This window comes from Pelobates fuscus, chromosome 13 (genome assembly GCF_036172605.1).
Source record: "Pelobates fuscus isolate aPelFus1 chromosome 13, aPelFus1.pri, whole genome shotgun sequence".
In the NCBI taxonomy this organism is placed as follows: Eukaryota; Metazoa; Chordata; class Amphibia; order Anura; family Pelobatidae; genus Pelobates; species Pelobates fuscus.
In genome coordinates, this window is record NC_086329.1 from 14,038,940 (window position 1) to 14,059,928 (window position 20,989).

Consider the following 20,989-nt stretch of genomic DNA (forward strand, 5'->3'; position numbering starts at 1 on the left):
GGGTTAAGGGCCACTTCATTGGGGTCTTCCATAGTCCTTAAAAATTGGTTCAGATACAATAACCTTTGATCAGAACATTAGCAGTTAACAGTTTTGCAAGAAATGTATGAGAAATGATTTTATAAAGTGGCACGATGCGCGATATGCATTTATTTCCCAATATATTCTGCCAAAAAAAGACATTGCATAAACCACCAGAATAACTGTAGTTGGCCTATTCCTCCAATGTTCATGCTAAGTTTGCACATCGACTTCCAGCCTTAAATCACGCACCTAGTTAAGTGAGTCTGCCCGCCGATATAAATTCTTTAGGCTCAAAATTTCATTAGATTTCAGCAAAAATATGAATAATTCTGAACTCCTGCCGGTCCCTGAAGAGTACTGAAGAACTTCTATTAATTAGCTTACGAAGTGGATTAATTAGTTACTAGGTAACAAGAATTTATTTTCTCAATTTAGGAAAGCAATAAGCCTAGAAATGTTAGAAAGAAAAAAAAATGAAAGAACGTGTTTTTGGAGTGTGGTGATAATGAAATAAAATCATGGTATCTGTTTGGGAACCCTTACCATCGCTGTACACCGAAGCCTCCTTTAATATGGAAAGCTTAAAAGGAACCATTTCTTCCCTGGATTTTAATATTATATTTATTTATCTTCAATACTTAAAATATATATATATTTGTGAGGTCTGAAAATTACACTTTAAGGGACACTACAGGCAACTAAAGCACCTCTTTTTTTTTTTCATTTCAACAAAAATTGGCACTTTTAAAATTAACCTTGTTACCCTGGCTGTCAATCAGACAACTGGTCCGGTTACTTCCTGGTTTTGTAAGCTCAGTGGAGATAAACTCAAGAGGCAGCAATTGCTCAGGGAACCTGCCTTGCAAAGACTATTTATTGAGCTGCATTGGGAAGTCTGTGATTGGACAGCCACAGAAAGTCTGGGCGGGGTTAGAAGGGGAGGAATTGCAAGACTGCAGACAATAGATCTACAGCTGTTATATATACCCCCAATGAAAAATGCTATATATATTCTAGGTTCTTAGCTCAGATATTCATCCTTGAGCTAGGTTCTTAGCTCAGGAGAATGTGAGTGGTTCCATATACTTGCTTTATTCCACACTGGTTTTTTACCTTTTACACTATTCTACTTTTTTTTATTTTTAGGCATTTTATCATACATACCATCATCACTGCACTATATTCTTTAAGGTATTTAACCTCCGTTTGGATTTGTATAAAGCGCTACACCATATTGGTTATTTGTATATTTGTTGGGTGTATTTGGAGAGATTACACTTGGTATTTTAGCAGCTGTATTGTAATAGATCTGGTTGGAGCACTTGCATTGTACATTATATTTCATATACTGTATCCAGCGCTGGTATACTTTTTTTTTTTCTAGCTCATATATGTGTATATTTATATATATATGCTCAATAGTGTTTTATTTTTATTTCTAAATATTGATTTTGGGCAGTGGACCATGTAGAAATCTACACTATATCTACTTCAGTCCTGGAACTGGGCACCTTTCTCTTGGCTCCATGTCAATTGTTGTTATACGCTCTTCTCTTTGTACTTTTCAAACATCATAGAGAAAGGAGGAGTTACAGGAACAATGGGGACATTTATCAAACAGTTGCTGACAGTTTTATGTCTATTTGTAGGCAAAGAAAAAAATTGCCACAGTTTATTAAATGTCAGCTTTTTAAATCTGTTTTTTTTTTTTTTAATAGGTTTTTTTTTTTACTGTCATTTTTGAATATACGCCATTATCATTTGGTGGCACAACAGATTTTTAATTTTCCTGACACTTGGATGCGTGTCCAAAGATATAGCCCAAAAGATGCAGCAGCAGCAGCAGCAGCAACAATTAGGTTAATAGGTCCAACAAAAAAGTACCTCTCCTCCCTCTCTTTGAAATCTGTACCATCTGCTGGATCTTTTGGGCTATATCCTTGGTGGGGATAATACCACCTAAGCATACTGGATTGAGCAAACCACATTTTGCTCTTGAACATGTGAGTAGGTCTTCTATCTATTTTATTGTGTTTTGCACTGCATATTACGGTGTACACTATTGTGGTTTTATTTGTCTCTTCCTATATATATATATATATATATATATATATATATATATATATATATATCCATGGAGAACAACTATTTGCACCTATATCCTTGAGGTGGGATCATACCACTTCACATGCTACCCTTGGAGCCATATCTACGGCTCCATAACATGTGAGTGCACATTTTTATCTATACCTACTCCTGCTCCATAGCCTAATATATAAGAACTCTCTAAGTGAAGAAGCCTGAAGACACTGGCGAAACACATTGAAGCATGAGCGGCAGAACAAATGTTCAGCTTGGTAGGAAAGTAGTGGCTTCCAGCTCCGGCGTTCTTCCAGAACAAGTGCATCGTTCTTCGGCTAGGAGATTCAGCCAGAACTCGCATGACAGGAGGACCAGGTCAGGGGCGTATTAGCCGCGGCGAGGCAAACAAGGCATTTGCCTTGGGAGGCATTTTCCAGGGGGCGGCAAAAAAAGCCGCCCCCAAATGCCCAAGGCAAATGTCTTGTTAGCCTCGCGGCTAACAGACATACTGGGCTGCTGGGCGGTCGGGCGGCGCTGGTGGGCGGCTGGCGAGGGAGCACTTCCTCTGAGCTGTCTGCTCAGCTCCCTCGCGCGCCGCATAGTGAAGCTGGGAGCCGGAATATGACGTCATATTCCGACTCCGCCTCCCAGCCTCACTGTGCGGCGCGAGGGAGCTGAGCAGCTCAGAGGAAGTGCTCCCTCCCCAGCCGCCCACCAGCGTCGCCCGACCGCCCAGCAGCCACTGGACCACCAGGGAGAAAGATGACCCCCCCCAGCATTCCCAAAGGTAAGGAGGCTGGGGGGGTTAAAGTAAAAAAAAAAAGTGTTAATGTGAGTGAGTGTGAGTGTGTGTGTCTGTTAGTGAGTGTGAGTGTGTGTGTGTCTGTTAGTGAGTGTGAGTGTGTGTGTCTGTTAGTGAGTGTGTGTCTGTGAGTGTGTGTGTGTGTCTGTTAGTGAGTGTGTGTCTGTTAGTGAGTGTGTCTGTTAGTGTGTGTGTCTGTGTCTGTTACGCGTTAGCAACACAGGTGGAGTCAATATCGGCCCATTGGTAGGACAATGTGGTTTAAAGCTTAACAGAAAAAAATAAAAATAAGGGTATTGGATTAACTGAAGAGTTTGTGTTGTCCCTGTTAGTCCTCTATAGTTCCTGCTGTTAGTCCTTCATAGAACCTACTGTGGCCTTGTGAAACGCTGGGGCCTCGAAGATAACGTAGGTTGTGTGGACAAGAGTCTCTTTATGGGGGGTCCTCCCGCCCAAGCGGGTGCGTGTCTCCTGTGGGCCTGTTTCCTCGTTTCTGCTTCGCATTAGGGTTCACTGCTTTCTGGTCCCCTGTTGTGAGCTGCTCCGAGGGGGTCTCTTTGTATCTTTTTTAAGGTACTGTGAACACTGTTGCAAACAGTGCATTCTAAGACTGTGGATCCAACCTGTGTGGCAACATCACCACCCTATTCACTACCCAAGGAATCTTGGACATTACAGTATTTAATTTATTATAAAGTAGTACATGCTGTGATATATATGCTGCTGATTTGTTTGAAGTCATTTTTTTACCAGCTTTATAAGTCCATATACCGTTGTTTCTACTTCATAGACTCTATGTGGATAACCCAGATTGTGTAATTAAGGGTTGTTTCCACCATAGCGCTGACAATTTTATTGAATACAGATTTTAATGCTATTGTTTGTCATGGGGGAATGTAAAATTACTTATTGTATTATGTTGCTTGTGCGTCCTGTGTTTCTAATGTTGCATCATTGTCATGCCTTTTGAGAAAACCAATAAATATGTATATGTTTAAAAAAAAAAACAAAAAAACAAGAGGACATAGTCTTAAATTAGAGGGGCAAAGGTTTAAAATTAATATCAGGAAGTATTACTTTACTGAGAGGGTAGTGGATGCATGGAATAGCCTTCCAGCTGAAGTGGTAGAGGTTAACACAGTAAAGGAGTTTAAGCATGCGTGGGATAGGCATAAGGCTATCCTAACTATAAGATAAGGCCAGGGACTAATGAAAGTATTTAGAATATTGGGCAGACAAGATGGGCCAAATGGTTCTTATCTGCCGTCACATTCTATGTTACTATGTTTCTATATATCTATGTAAGATTAGTTTTGGGCTAGCAGCATTTTCCATATAAATTCCTCCCCAGTTAGTTCTGCGAATCTGTTAGAGTAACTCACAATACGGCAACAAGATTGAAATAATTGCAACTAGCAGATGCGTTAAAATTGGCAGATCAGTACGACATCAGTCGGTATATGTGACTTGTTGCAAAAAGAGGAAGCTTGTACAATACAATTCTCAATATTGTATTCCACAGCAGTGTTGGGGCTCCTTGGGGAAATGAAGCTTTAACTTCCTGGAGGGGAAAGGCTCAATGAGTTTTCAATTGATTGGGAATAAGGTTGCTCGGATCAGGAAACAGGTAGCAAATAAGACCACTCGTTTCGTGGTCCAGAATCCTTTGCAACTCGCATTACAATTTTCTTTCAATTTACTGGACATAAGCTTCAGTAAAATCTGAATGACGTGCACACACATGCGAGGTTATTTATCAGAACGTTGTACTAAAAGAAGCACTAAATGTTTTTAGAATCCATTGGAATTATAAATATATATATATATTGATATTATATTTTCTTACAATGAGAAAATTAACTTTCCTTGCAGGAACACAACAGATGATTTGACGTAAATGAAATGAAAGGACCATTACATATGACATACATAAGAATGAAAAAAAAAATCACAATATAAAAAGTGATAATATAGGGGCGGAGCCTGGCAACCATGCCGAGCGGTCGCACACTACATGGGCTCCGACGCAAAATGCCCAAATACACCTGCAATTAACGGAAAAAGCCCTAGAAACTGCCTGCACAACTGACCCAGAAAAATGGAGTTTCCTAAGCGGCAACAAGCGACAGGAGTTCCGACCGCAAGCGACAATTCCTCACCGGAGATCGACCCGAGGCCTACAGGGGGCTCGACCGGCGAAACACAAGGGAGGCGGACGATCCCTTAGCCGCGGCAGTCTTCTCGGCTGGAGGTCTCCCCGGAATACTTTACCTCCCCCACCCCCCCAGCCGGTGGGGGTCATCCCGGCAACCACAAGCGACGATCCAGCTCCAGCAGCCTGTTAAAAATGGCGGAGACAGCATACCCTCAAGAGAAAACGTGCATAGACACTACAACAAACCCTCAAAGCTCCGTGGACCACTTCCTACAAAGGCTCGACGAGCATTTTAAGCGGTTCTGGGAAGCCCTAGAGCACCGCCAAGCACAGTTGTCACCCCAATCGTGGGGGGCTGTTAAAGGAGGTGAGAGTCGGAGAGCGGGGAGGACTCCCATGGGCCTAGCTAACGCACAACTGCCCAAATCCCCCGCTACAGGCCTACCTGGGCTGAGGGCCACCAAGGGCGCGACCCGAAGGCATCGTCCACACAGAAGGAGGACCCACCACCGAGGACGGCGGCAAACCATCAGGACCCCCCACAACTCCTACCCCAGGAGGAATTCTGCCCAGAAGGGTTACCAGGTCCGTGGATAGCCTTTCTACCGGCCCGGGGCTGGAGGGAGAACCTACCTCGCTCCCAACGTGCCACCACCTATGAACACTGCCCTGCTCCATGGACCATGAGCTCTGACAGGGGCCAAGAACGGAAGAGTAATCCCCACAGGGGCTGCTGCGGAGCCCAGCCTGATGGATCTAACGGCAATCCACGAGCTGTGCCCAGTCAGGGCATTGGGTGAAGCGCCCACGAAGGGGAACTGTCTGACACCAAGTTGCCGAAGCATAATATATGAGGAGTACCTCACCCGACTACTCTTTGGTCTCGGGAGTGCCCCCTATCCTTTCTCTGTTAATACTATATTTGGAGTCCAGACCAGATTCCTTAGGGGTTAAGCACCCCGCCCAGGCCCCCCCAGCTTCAGAGTCTCCTTTAGAGGTGGCCACAGGTGTGTGTATTAAGGAGGAGTTTGTCATTAGTCTAGTCACTTTTATTATTTTTTCCAGTGAACACAGTCATCTGCATTAGTGAGTATACTCATTTTTCAGCACTAACACATCAATTATTTAGTTTTAACACTGCTTTTAATTGCTTTCATCACTTTTGTTTGTATACTCACTATGCTCTTACTAGTATTTAACACTATTTTATTTATGACACTATTACTATTTATTTGTCTCCCACATTGTAGTGTAGGACCCACCGATAATGGGGTACTTTGAAAGTAGTGGTGGGCTTAACAACATATGGCCATATGGTGGAACCAAATCCCCATATTTATACTTAGTTAGGCATTTTAGTAGCCTTCTTTGTTTTTTGTATTTTTGTAGTCTGAGTGCGCTGCACTATTTTCTCATTCATTAAATTTTGGTCACAGCGGCAGCACCTTTCATGCAAAATTCAGGTCTCGGGAGTGCCCCCTATCCTTTCTCTGTTAATACTCTTTGGGCTCTGTGACTCAGCTCATGTTTCCTTTATATGAACAAGCATTTATATATGCTCTTTAGCACATTTTACACAGCGGTAATTTTATTTATTTTTTTTCGTTAGCTTTTTCCCATGTTTTTCTTTAAGTTAAATATATATGTGTTCTCAGATCGGCTCATAGCCCACAAGCCTCCTCATGTAGAAGGCCGCAATTAGTTAATCCTCTTCGCATGCTAGACTAGAGGCAAGCACAATGCTTCACATAAGCTGAGGGTAAAACTTAGCGTAACCCAGCCTGTTAACTTGCCATTGATACTTATATACACAGTGAGTTCTTATTGCATACCTGCCCGTTAGCTATGCTCCTTTTTTGTTATGATTGGAATACCAATGAGACAGTCAGACTGCCCGACACTAGAACTGTTTATCTAGCCTGCTACATATCCATGCTGCACAGACATACGCCACAGCTGATCAGTTGCATATGATACCCCTGCACCTACCGTGCAAAGTAACATCCTATATCTCTTCGCATTTAAGCAGCCTGCACACAGCAAGTCTTACCTACAGTAACCTAGCTTAAGCAAGAACCACATAATACTACACGACAGCTAAACATGACAAATATTAAAGGGAAACTCCAGTGCCAGAAAAACAATCAGTTTTTCTGGCACTGGAGGGTCCCTCTCCCTCCCACCCCCCAATCCCCGGTTGCTGAAGGGGTGAAAACCCCTTCAGTGACTTACCTGGGACAGCGGCGATGTCCCTCCGCCTCTCCGACGCTCCTCCTTCTGCTTACGTCGGCCGGTGGGCGAGACTAATCTCGCCCACCGGCCGAGGAGACCTAATGCGCATGCGCGGAAATGCCGCGCATGCGCATTACGTCTCCCCATAAGAAAGCATTGAAAATCATTTCAATGCTTTCCTATGGGGTTTTGAGCGACGCTGGAGGTCCTCACACAGCGTGAGGACGTCCAGCGACGCTCTAGCACAGTGTGCTAGAAACCAGGAAGTGACCTCTAGTGGCTGTCTAATAGACAGCCACTAGAGGTGGAGTTAACCCTGCAATGTAATTATTGCAGTTTATGAAAAACTGCAATAATTACACTTGCAGGGTTAAGGGTAGTGGGAGTTGGCACCCAGACCACTCCAATGAGCAGAAGTGGTCTGGGTGCCTGGAGTGTCCCTTTAAGCTACTTTAACGATACACTCACACCACACCGTTCAAAAATGCTTACAAATGTGTATAACTTGTACTACCACGTTTAAAACAAAAAATGTGCAGTACTTCTGTGCCAAACTGCGAATCTAGATGAAAATTATATGCGTGCTGTTCTGGCACATTACACTTGCCTGTGTTTTTCATGCACAGAAAAAATAAAGAATAAAAAAAAATAAAAATAAAAAATTAAAATACATTCCATTTCGGCCCTGCCTAGTTTTCTTGCCACATCATCTCCTCTCCAATTGCCAGTAATTCTCTGAATGCCCATGAATCGTAAGCCACTTGGGTCACAGTTGTGGTGTGTTTTAAAATGTGCAGATATGCTGTGTCCATCATATGCTTTTTTAATGTTCCTAGTATGTTCTTCCACTCTGGTGTGGAGAGCTCTCTTTGTGCGGCCCACATAAGCGAGTCCGCATGGGCATATTAATAAATATGAAATTTTTGGTAAAAAAAAAAAAAAGATAAAAAGTGATAATATAAACGGAATTGATTACCTTATTGCTTTGGTGAATGATAATGCAGTATTTTCTAGACTTGTCTACAATGACATTTTTTGTTTTGTTTCAGCCTGAACCATTTTTTCAGAAAATATTTGGGGGGTTTTCAGAGTAGCTGAATTTCAGCCACATGGAGGTTTGTCTCATCTGAATTTCTTTAACAAGAAAAGATTCGGGGAAAAAAATTTGAAGAGCCAAAAGGATGTGAAGAATGGGCCAATCAGTGTACAGCAATTTTTTTATGGGGAAACAATGGATTGGCTTAAATCATCGATCTTGATGATCTCAGCCAAGGAGGTGGAGTGGCAGTACCGAAACCAGCACAGTGCGAGCTGAAAGGTAAGTAACACTAATATTTTAACCCTCACAAGCACGGGGTGGGGAGGACACCTAAATAGGTTACTTTAAAACTATAGCATTAGGAATACATGTTTGTATAACTGCTTCTCCGTTTTCCCTTTATTACTCACTTCTCATGTGATCTGTGAATAAAATCAACGTTAGGACCGTGTATATGGTGGTTTCAAAATCGATCAACCGAAATCCATACAAATTACAGTTCATAATGAAACCAATCTCAAGTCTAGTAGTTTCTAGAGAGTTAGACAATTAATAGTGTCAACTTACAAATTTACAAATAGCTGCAGCTCTACGTCAGCTTTCATATTTATGCAGTTGTGATGGTGCTTAGACTGATACCTAACGTCATAATTCAGATTTCGGTTAGTTACAATATAGAGTTTAGAGAGTAACCCTGCAGGTGTACATACAAGATTTGTAACGAACAAACCAACAGTGATGTACTTGAATGTTTCGGAAAATAGTTTACATACAGTATATTATTTTTCACGTTTTTTTTTTTTTTTTTAAATTCTTTATTTTGTAACCAGTTACATTGAGGTATTGCATGTTTCAGGGTTTTAAGGTGTATACGCACAGTGCTCCCATTAAAAACAGTGGGAGGGCCAGAACTGCCTGCGAATTACCTGGACAAACTGCTCATTTATAGAAAAAGAGGTAAAAAAGATAACTGTCATTTTATACAATTGAAAGTGCTCGTGATATTATTATGATATTTACATTTCTATTTCAATATATCCATCATGTATTAAGAAAGTTGCAATTTGCAGCCCGGGGTGTCCCTTTAAATAAAAGAACTTCCATGGCTGTTTGTGGAGGGCTGTAATGATCGTACTGTGGCACAGAAAGGGTTATGCTAAGAATCATTTGTCTGGCTGGATTTCCTTTGTTGACTTGATGTATTAGATGTCATGTGCTAGTATAAAAAGGCAGGTTTTGATGGATGTACTGTGTAGTCATTTAATGTTTGATTAACCGTGTGCTGGCTTTATTCACTGAAGCCTAAAGATACCTGGACACGGACTCGAAGCCACTTTACTGTTTAGAATGTAGATGTATTTCAAAACTCATACTTTATTTGCATTATGTATTGAAAGCATCATTGTTAATATTACGTGGAGCGTATTTATGAAATGGCTGATACATAAATATACAGCTTTTTGCCATTATTTGACACCACCAAAACAACTTTAGCTTAATGAAGCAGTTTTGGTGTACAGATCATGCCCCTGCAGTCTCACTGCTCAATTCTCTGCCAAATAAAGTTAGAAGTTAAATAACTTTTGTTTCTGTTTATGCCGTCCTAGCCACACCGCCCCTGACTGTAATTCACACAGCCTACAGGAAACAAAATGTTTTAATTTCAATCAGATGTGACAGCACAGTGTGTTTACTTTAGAAGCTCTTATCTCGCTCACTATGAATTTAACTATAATCAGACACAGGCTTCTGCAGGCTCTGGTATGCTATTAACAGAGAAGGAGATAATACATTCTAAATAAAACATATTTTGCAGTAAGGGAAGCTAAAAAATTGTGTGTTTATGAGGATATGTGTAAGGATGCTGTAGGTCTTAGCCAGGGGAGATGAGGCTAGGGTGGGATAGACAGCCTCCGTGGGCACTCGGCCAGCTCCCCGACTTCTCCAACATCATCCTATAGGGTGGGAGGCTAATAGGAATATGTAACCCCTCACACACTAAGCAGTTGTCAAATATAAATATTTTTGCCCCGAAATGTCCTGTAAATAAATTTATTATACTTACCTTATATGCCTTTTATTAGGTTGGGGAGCAGGGGCGCCTTAGAATTTTGATCCTACGGGCGCTCAAGATGTAAATCTGTCCCTGGTTCTATGCCTGCCCGGCAATAGACATAGCTGTTTTAATTGGGGAGCTATATTTGTCCATCTTCTAATATTCTGGAACCCCAAATGTTTTTATTATCATAATCCTAGAATTGTTCTTTTACAATTCTACATTACGCAGCGCTTTATGCCTGTATTCAGCCAGTTCCAAAACTCAGGCTCATTTCGTGACATTAGAAAAGAAGATTTTGTAAACTGAACAACATTAAATATCACACAGCTGTTCAACTGTTTTATGTGTGTAATTTGTAAAATTTTAGCACGAGGTGCTTGGACTGTTTGGGGTATCTGCGAGAGTTTATTGTTCGTATGTACAGATCCCTGTGCGTTTTCCAGTTAATTAGCGTTTCAGTTATAGCGGCTAACATTCCGAGATAATACCCAATTTCTTACTCTTACTCTATAGTGAAAATGACAACTCCCGCGGATTCAATTTACCAACAAAACATTTCAAATAACTATATTCACTTACTGAAAATACGCTAAACGGAAGAATTGTTAATTAAAACATTTCTACAAATTTTAACAGTATGAACATTTTGGTAAACTCAAAACAATATAAAATGACTTCAAAATTCTATGAAAACTTGCAGAATATTATCTACTTGTAACACCTGTGCTTTATATGTGAGGTAATGACCTAGACTTGTTAATTTAGATAGAAGAGGACCCTTCTGGGCTACAAACTATAGCTGATCTTGATTTGGAAGCTAAATATGGCAGACAATACCAATTAAGTTTTATGCTAGAGGATAATCATTATTGGGATCTAAAGAAGAGGTCAAAACTGTTGGCAAAAGATTGTGGCCAAGCTCAATAGTTAAAGTCACATCATTTAGGAATCACAGGTAAGAGAGGACACATCGTGGTTGTGATCAAAAGACTTTCTCGAGATAAGCAACAAGAATCGCAAATGGAAGTCACCTCGAACAACCTAGCCTTTGGCTTGAAAGTGGTTACAACAATTATGGATGTGTTGTTGGCAGACTGACAGCTCTTCCACAGTGCTTTTTTTTTTACGTTGTTTTTATTATTATTTTTTCATTATTAAGCCTTTGCAGCTGTTTTTTTGTCAGGCATTTTTTTTTATTTCTTTTTTTTTTTTTACTAAAACTATCAATTGTCAGCATATTAGGAATTTTGCTAGACACTTGCATTATTTTTTATCTATAATTAAATTATGGTTGAATTGTCTTGTTCACTGACCAAAAAAAAAAAAAATCAATTTAAGTCACCACGATGCCTCTGCATATATAATTCAAATTAAATATTTATAAGTTACCCTTTTTGACGTGGTGTATACATTTATTACATTTAGTTTTCTGAGTTTATTTCTAATTATGGTTTAGTTATTTTTTAATATATTACAATATATTTAATAAATAGAACATATATTTCTACTTTAATATGTTAGCAGAATTTTATTTTACACACGATTGTTCAGGCTTTCCGTTACGGCTCTTAACGTGTCCTTTTGATCATGACTGTCATGCAATTAATCTCATTTCCGAAAAAAACTGTAGCATTCAGATCTTTTCTATAATTATTGGGAAAAACTAAATATGCACAAAGATAAAACCAGGAAGGAAAGGAAACGAAAAAAACTGTCAAAAACAGTGTTTGAAGAATCCGCTTCGTAATATGTTTTATATTATTATACATAATATTATATTTCACATATAATACACATTTTATTTCATAAATAAAAGTCAGTCCCTAAAATGCATCCATAATATCAAATAAAAGATAAAAGTGATAGTGATCAGATATTGATCAAATGAATGTCAAGAGATATAGGTAATAATTATTTCCATAAAGATTTGGGTAACAAGTAATACGTTTAAAACTTTGTTACAGATGTTACTGTTCAGGTTTCCTTCATTTAGCGGGGCACAATCTTGAAAATTCCATTGTGAAAATTCTTAGCTCACCATTCATGTTTTTTGTAAATAAAGTTCTAGACTCTGCCTCCATCGCAGACAGCTTTGTAGGGACCAGTTAGAATAGGGCTTGCACTTAGACATTGTAACGAAAATATACCCCAACACGCAGGATTCAACAAAACAGAAGACAACACAGAGGGGAGATACGTCTACCGGTCCTTAGAATGGCCAGACTCGATGTATCTTAGAGGAGACAGAGTCAGGAACGATCCGAGGTCAAGGGCACAAAGAGAAAGCGTAAACTAGGACTAGCCGGGGTCTGGTACACAGTAAACGGCCGGCAAACAGAACAGAAAAGGATAAAGAGATAACGTAGTCAGAAAACAAAGCCAAGGTCAAGTACGAAGGAACACAATTGAATACAACAAGCGCTAAAGGGAACTGAAACAGAAACCACGATAGGGCAAGGAACTAAGGGAAAGAGGTGAGTATATATATATTAACATCTATTTTGATTGGTCCTTGTCACATCCACGCCCCCAAAAGGTAATTGTATGGGGAGTGTGGCATGACAGGGACCAATGGGAGGCCTTTGCCAATTTAGGCTCCCACTGTCCCTTTAAGAGCGCGCCCGAGACCCGCGGCGCGCTCTTAGAGTCAGGCGGGACACGTGACCGCTTCTCACGGTCACTGCCCACCTTCCTGTTGCAGCCGTCGGATGAGCCGCGCGCGGCTCGTGCAGCAGCAGGGCTGCGCGCGGCTTGAACAGAGGACCCCGGCCGGCCCCTGGAAAGGGTAAGTACCGCTACAGACATAGACTTTATAATGCATGAGACAGGGGGAATATGCTTCAGGATATTGCTGTAGACTAGACGGTCTATGGGCACCCGACAGATCCAGGTAAGTATCAGAGTGTAAACTATTAGTAATATTTCAATATCTTACAGTTGGACAAAATGGCAACTCACTGCACTATAACGAATACAGATGATGATTTTAACACTATAGGTTCAGGAATACATGTTTGTGTTCCTGACCCTATAGTGATCCTTTAAAAAATCCCAATTTGGGAATGGACTTCCTAATAACTGACACTAGGGAAGAACACTTTGGTAAATCTGTGTATAGATTAGATTGCATAAAGAGGTGTTGTCATATTTATGTTGGTGACCAATTCTTTGTATTTCACCCCCGTAAAAACTGTCAGGGTTATTTACCAAAGTAAAAAATGTCGTGAAACCAAAGTGAATTTTAGATTTTAACCCAAGAATTTTCCAAATTCGCTTTATTTTGCCTCAAATTTGAAATTCACTTTGAATTTACTATGACGATTCTCACTTTAGTAAATACTTTTTTTATTTACTGGTGTAAGCTGGTAAACATAATCCTATCTCTTTCCTGCACTTCAGATTGTTGTCTCCATATATTCCTTGTCAAGGGGTGAAAGGCATTGATTTGTATTCAGTTTGGATTTAAAATACATATATATTTTTTTAAAGTATGAGAACTTTGAAGTAATAGAATGTTATTATTTGATTTTTTATTATTTATTAGAATGTCGTTAATTTTGAAGTTAAGCAGAATCCCAGAAAAATCATCAAAAACATATTTCAATGCGATTTTCTCTTTAAGCGAAAGCATGTGTACTCTGTACATGACCGGTTCCAAGTCAGGGGAAATAGAAGGATTTGCCTGTGAGACATTGATAAATTGTGCAAATGCTGGCAATGCTGCCCGCAGAAGTAAGAAATAGCCTTTCGGAATTAGATATTGCATCTGTGTGAGTGTTTGATCCAGCGTGGTTAAATGATGACTTAACTAGAAATAGCCTGCAAATGCATTGTGTTGGTTCATTGTATGATTGATACAGCCAGCGAAGTCCCTGCATTGTACGGTCTCTACAATCTGGTTTTACAAAGTCAAGATGTTCTTTAACTTGCATTTGTTACATTTTATGCAAGAATAGGGAAGTAGCACCATGGGAGAATCCTCTGATACAGGCCAATATGCAATGAGAAGAGAGGACATGTGCTCACTCACATTTTTTGGAGCCTTTTAATGGCTCCTATTAAATAGCGTAGAGTTTAATAATTCCCCCTCTTGGATATATGAAGTATCCCCACACTGGAATGTATAGTAAAAATCCTCACCGTGGTGGTATGTGAATAAAATTAAAAAGACTCAAACATGTTTTACTCAATCCATAAGGCGTAGGTGGTATGTTCCCCACCAAGTAAGATGCTGTTCAGACCTTCCTATGTCTCATGTAGAGCAGTCAGAGTGATCAATATTTTACATTTGGAAGTAAAATATTTCTTAGTATATCTGCTATGCTTTTCAGCAGTGCCCACGTCTGCTTTACATTTGCATTTTGTATCAAAGCAAAAAAAAAGTAGCAGGAAAAATTCAATATGAAGAATTGTTAATTAGCACAAACAACGATCTTCATTACATTACAACGAACTACATTACATTAATTATATTTATATTACATGGGCTTATTGGGGTAGCTGCCTTTAAAAGGATGTGAAGTGTAACACCAATTGCCCGGTCATGCCTTGTCTGGATGAAATCAAGGGGTTGGGTCCACAACATCATGGATGCTGGTAATCTCATAACCCTAAGTTCCCCCTTTAAGTATAGCTGTATTCTTTCTAATACATTGTCAATTCAGTGTCGCTCAGATATCTCCGAGTGTTAAAGGTCTTCCCAGGTTTTTCAATATTATGGTTACATACCCTTACATTTAACAAATATGTATTTGTGAAAAATAAAATGCAGTTGGGCGCCTCCATCATGGCTCCCTGTCAATCATTGTTATAAGCTCTATCCTTTGTTACCTGGCAGTCAGAATAGAGAGAGACACTTCCATTTTGGCTCCCTGTCAATCATTGTTATAAGCTCCGCCTTTTACACCTGGCAGTCATTGAGAGAGAGACACCTCCATCTTAGCTCCCTGCCAATCCTTGTTATAAGTTCCGCCCTTTACACCTGCCAGTCAGCATAGAGAGAGCCACCTCCATCTTAGCTCCCTGTCAGTCATTGTTATAAGCCCCGCCCTTTACACCTGGCAGTCAGTATAGAGAGGACCACCTTAATCTTAGCTCCCTGTCAATCATTGTTATAAGCCCCGCCCTTTACACTAAGCAGTCAGCATAGAGAGAACATGCAGAGACGAGGAGAAATGAAACAATGTTTTATTTATCCTCTTTAATCGCATATTGTGCCCTTGATGTGCCTTGTTTTCAATTTGATTATAATGTTATTTGGTAAATCGTTAATAGGCATTTAAAAGAAAATGTGAATCTCATGAAAAATAGGTTAACACAAGTTCTAGGGGATTTTCCATAATTTATTCAATAGTGTCAATTTCAGAGTAACAGTTACAAACCCCCTCTCCCCCCCCCCCCCCCCACCCAAAAAAAAACCTGTTCTCTTTTGTCAGTGACATCTTGATTAATATTTTCATGCACAATTCTAACACTAAATTAGTTTTTTATTTGCAATGGGTCTCCTAGTGAGGTCCAAGGCTCCATAACAGCCATAAACTGGGGGTTGTTTTGCTGTATGCTCTACCAATTTGAGCTTATATTGAGCTCTAACAAATGTGAGTGTCTCTTTCTCTTTTTAAGTTTAAGGACTTTTTTTGTTTAAAGATACTATACTATAGGTGCTTTTTAGTTTCTCTATTCTTCTGTTTCATATAACACTGAAGATCTCCATATTTAAAGTGACACTCCACTGTCCAAATACAAAAATTAACAAAGAACACTGGTTCGTAAACATACTCCCAGAGAAAGCATACATGCAATTAATCAAAATTTACAAATGTTTCCTATTTGCTGATTACGGTCTCTGTATCAGGACTAGCACTTTATTACTGTTATCAAGTTACATTGCAAAATTAATTTAAATAAACAAACTGCACAGTTTACTTAAATCAGTTTAAAACTTTTTTTAAACTTTTAAAACTCATATTTATAACACTTGGTTATAATTAGTTTCTCAATGCATTGATTTTCTTTTGTAGGTTTTTTTTTGTATTTTAGAACAGCTTGCAATTTATCTTAGAATTGGCTATTTAATCATTGATTTATTTTTATAACCGGATACACCACCGTGGTTTAAAAAAAAAAAAAAAAAAAGCTTCAGGCGTAGCCTGTTAATATTAACGCCACAATAACATTTGTATGAAACATTGTCAAGGTGTGATGCTGAGAGACTCATTTATTTTCCAACAGATGACGTATTGATCAGTTTCAAATTAATTTAATAAAATTCCCAGTTCCTTATTTCCTTTTTGTTTCACTCATTTTTGATGCAATCTTGATGGCCTTAGTATATATTTAGAGAGATTTTATTTTATTTATTGCAATATTTCCTTTTTTAGACACTATCCTATTATTATTGTGTTATAATGTGTTTGAGGATCAGATTGTGATAATGGCCTGCCTTACTCACGTGTTCACTAAGTTTCTTGAAAAAAAACGTACCACATAGTATGCTGTAGTGGTTATGGTGCCAGGAGTATCCTTGCACCGCCATTGTACGTTGTTAAACCAATTTAGATCAGTTTGATTTCTTACCTGGGGTCCACTGGGCGTTTCTCCCTGTCTCCACTACATCAGCCAGTGGGCTAGAAGCTCTCTGTCCGCCAATGCTCTGCAGGGCTAGCTCAGGAGAGCTAAGGGAAGGTCCTGTTTGGAAGCTCCTTAAAATGTTCTCGATACATTATGCTAAAAAAAATTGCTAGCAAATGTAAAGATTAGTATAAATGCATATGGTTGTACTTCCCTCACTGTCATTCAATGACAGAGGAGAGCAGGAGAACCTTCCTACAGATTGATTCCGTGCTCTGTCATAGCAACCACGGCACAAACTGTAGTTGCTGTGATTCCTCCTCTAACAAGTGCACCTTGTGCTTGCTAAAGGTGAATCTGAGTGAAGTGACAGAGCACTAAGCAATAATATATATAATTTATCAAGTTGATGTATGATGCTTTAAGCACATAAGACGTGAACCTGTATAGCTGTTTCTAGAACTACATTCTTCTGGACAGCGATCTCAGATATCCCATCTGGAATCTGCTAAAGCCACTCCCTCAACTTGTTTTTTTCCCCCAGAAATGACTACTACTGCCTTCACGTTCTTTACCCTTTCTAGTTCCTCTTTCTGTCCTTGTTATAAGTTCACCTAGTCTCACCTTTTGATGTTATGGTAAGAGGGTATTGCCACATCCATCAGCACTGCAGTCTTCTGTACCTTGTCTACCACCACGATGTCCAGTTGGTTTGCCACTACTTGCTGGTCTCTCTGGATCTGGAAGCTCCACAGGATCTTAGCCCTGTCCTTCTCAACTCCCATCCAGCCCGTATTCTGTGCAGTTGTTTTTGCTCATAAACCCAACAAATTAATTGTGCCTCTCCGTGTAAGTTGTCCCTGCTAACCTAGCTACTTTGTGCTGGGTTGTCTCTGAAACATGGCTTGAATTGGACATGCACTGCCCATATATATATAGGTATCAACATGTCTTATTATTGCTGTGTGTGTTTTGCTCTCCCCACCGCCCTCCACCCGCTCTGCCGAGGAAAGTTCTGTATAAGACCTGAAACGTCGACTTACAGAAATTTTGATAAAATAAAGAAATCATTTTATTTGGAACCTCAGAGTGCTGGAATGATATCTATTCATGTATTCAAGTGTTGCTGAGCACCGGGTAGCAAATGTTATATACATTGGTGGAGCTGGAGTGCAAAGCTGTTTGGAAGAAATATATATAACACACACACACACAAACACACACGCACATACACACATACACACACATACATTTTATATGCATACCTTTGCTTCTCAAAAAACTTGGTTACACATTTACATGTAGCTTGTAATTAAGACATCTGTTCACTAAAGAAGAAATGGAAAATAGGTGCATTCATCTGCCTTGTACCATCTGCTTCTATTATGACAAACATTGCCATCAAAAGAAGGAACAGTGCATTTTGGCGTTAAGTGTAGGATGTGCTTCCAGACTCTGAAAATGAATGCACTAACAATTTATCATCTCTTCTCCGCATCCCAGTAAGGAATTTTACAAAATGATAATACAGATTATGAATAAAGGTGCACAGATATGAATCATGTATTACCAGCAAACAATCCAGAAAAAAACAACAACAAAAATGGCTTTATTTAGTTACCAAACATACCGTATTTACTAAATTTACAGTTATGATAAACCTACAAAAAAATGCAAGGTTTAGTAAAAATTATCTGTAATAGGAGTCATTTTTCAACTTCAGGTTTTTTTTTTTTTCCAACGGATGTGTTATCTTTTAACTATTTTTTTTTTTTTATAGCAATTAACAACAATAACAATCGTAAATCCTGGTATGTGATTGAACAGAATTACTCTCAGGCACCTTTACACACTCTCCCCTGGTAGGAATGCCCTATTAGAGAACTACCTGTTCTGGGCCACAAACTAGTCTGACCTGCTCTCAGAATATGGAGATGGGTAAGGAATACAAATGGATTCTCCCTGTTGATTTCCCCAATGTGTCCATTGATTGGTAACCCGCTCCAGCATATGGGAGTGGGTAGCATGACCCTGACGGAACTGCTTGGACATGACTTCCAGACTCTCTCTTCCATAATGGACGGCAACAGATTGAGAAACATAACTCACCTGATAGCAAATAGACCCCTATTTTTCCTAGAATCCTTTAGTTGGTCCCAACTTGTACACGTTCTATGATCTTTGGTGTTGCCCAAATGGCGTTCCAGAGACCTCACCATATTCAAGAGTTTATGCTCACCTCAAAATATGTTAAAGACACTGCTATCCATGATATACTCAATTATGCAAAACGCAACCCCCAGCCAGACCCCAACCTTCATGAAGGCCTGGGAACTGGCATTACAATTTCAGCTCTCTCCCAATGACTGGAAATGTATCTGTAATAGAGTTATCTGCATCCCAGTTAGCATTTGCAGACAGGAAGCAGTGTGTAATGTGATTTCCTGGTGGTGCAGAACACCTTCACTGCACACCCAATTTTCTCATCAGCGAGAGAGCTGTGCTGGAGATGCTCATCAGAAGAAGTCACCAGAGAACACACATAGTGGTATTGTTCAGCCTTTAGACCTTATTGGCAGGCTATTATTAAATTAATTCAGGAGGTATTCCAGTCCACACAAACCATTTCCCCATCACAGGCCCTATTCCGGTAACCAAAGACTTTTAAAGAGGTACCTCGACAGACTCTCCTTTGGTTTTTGCTAGTACATTAATACCGTTATTATGGAAACAGACAAATAGTCCATCCCTGGTAAAATAGATCCAAAGGGTAGAAGTCATTCGATCCATGTAGGTGATTCACTGGGAAGGAAAAACAAATACACCCAGAGATGGGCCCCATGGGTTGAGTTCTTCTAAGGTGCCTCTAGAGATCGTGGAGCACGGAGAGACCGAGTAAAATGTTACCTCTATTAATTAGTCACAACCTGCTGCTATGCGCTAATCTAAAATGTATTAATGTAATGTAGGAAATGTATTATTACAAACACAGTGTGGACCACAACTTCTTTTGTCATATTTGGTTAATTTTTATGTTTATTAATAACAAGCACAGTACATATCTATACAGGACAATACAAAATGTTTTAAGGTAGACGAAGAGCAACAAATCAGACCTCAACATCAAATGTGAAAAACAGCTATTTTACCTTCCTTGAGAATCACTGTACTTTAAATGTACACACCAATATAATTTATATAAGAGTTCAAAACAGGTTTGCCTTATCTATATACTATGTAGGAGTGATACCAACCCCATGTGTGTCTGCTTGCTTTACTGCTGATACAGTTGATTGTTGATAATAATGTGTTACTGCAAAATATAAACAATAAATGCAGAATCCGCCCATTTATTCTTAAATACAAATGTATTAGATATAAAATAAAGATGTGCTCTGCTTGCTCTTGGTCTTAATTCTGCTTTTGGTCTTAATTCTGGTAGAAAGCAGCAGGCCATTGCCAAGGAAACCCAATGAAATGTGGGCTGGAATGTGAAAATGGCAAACTGTTTTTTTATTTGCGTATTGTCACATGGAATTCTCATTAAGGTACAAAATGCTAATTTTTCTCTTTCAATATTTAAAAAAAAATAATTAAAAATGTCAGCAAACAGAATCCAAATCAATGAGTGAATAACTTGTGGTTGAGGATATCTGAGATTCTCAAAGTTCTAAAAGAACAAAAGATTAGTAACATCTGGTGTAGTACTCAGTTTACCACACATGGAAAGGGTTCTTGGTTTTGGACAAACACACAGATGTCACGTACCAATACCCCCTCTTCTGTTGTTGTAGTCCTGCATTGTTCCAGTAGAAAACATAAGGTTAAACAAATTCCAAGATGCAAATAAAAATAGTCAATGCAATTTGCAAAGAAATACTCGGGTTTCTGCTCTGAAACCAGGAGTTGTAGTGTATCGACAAGTGAATTGCAAATTTTAGCCCGAAACGTTCACATTTTAAAATTTCGATATTTCATCTACTTTTTTTCAGTTTGATTAATTTGGTGTAAAATTGTAGTATCCTT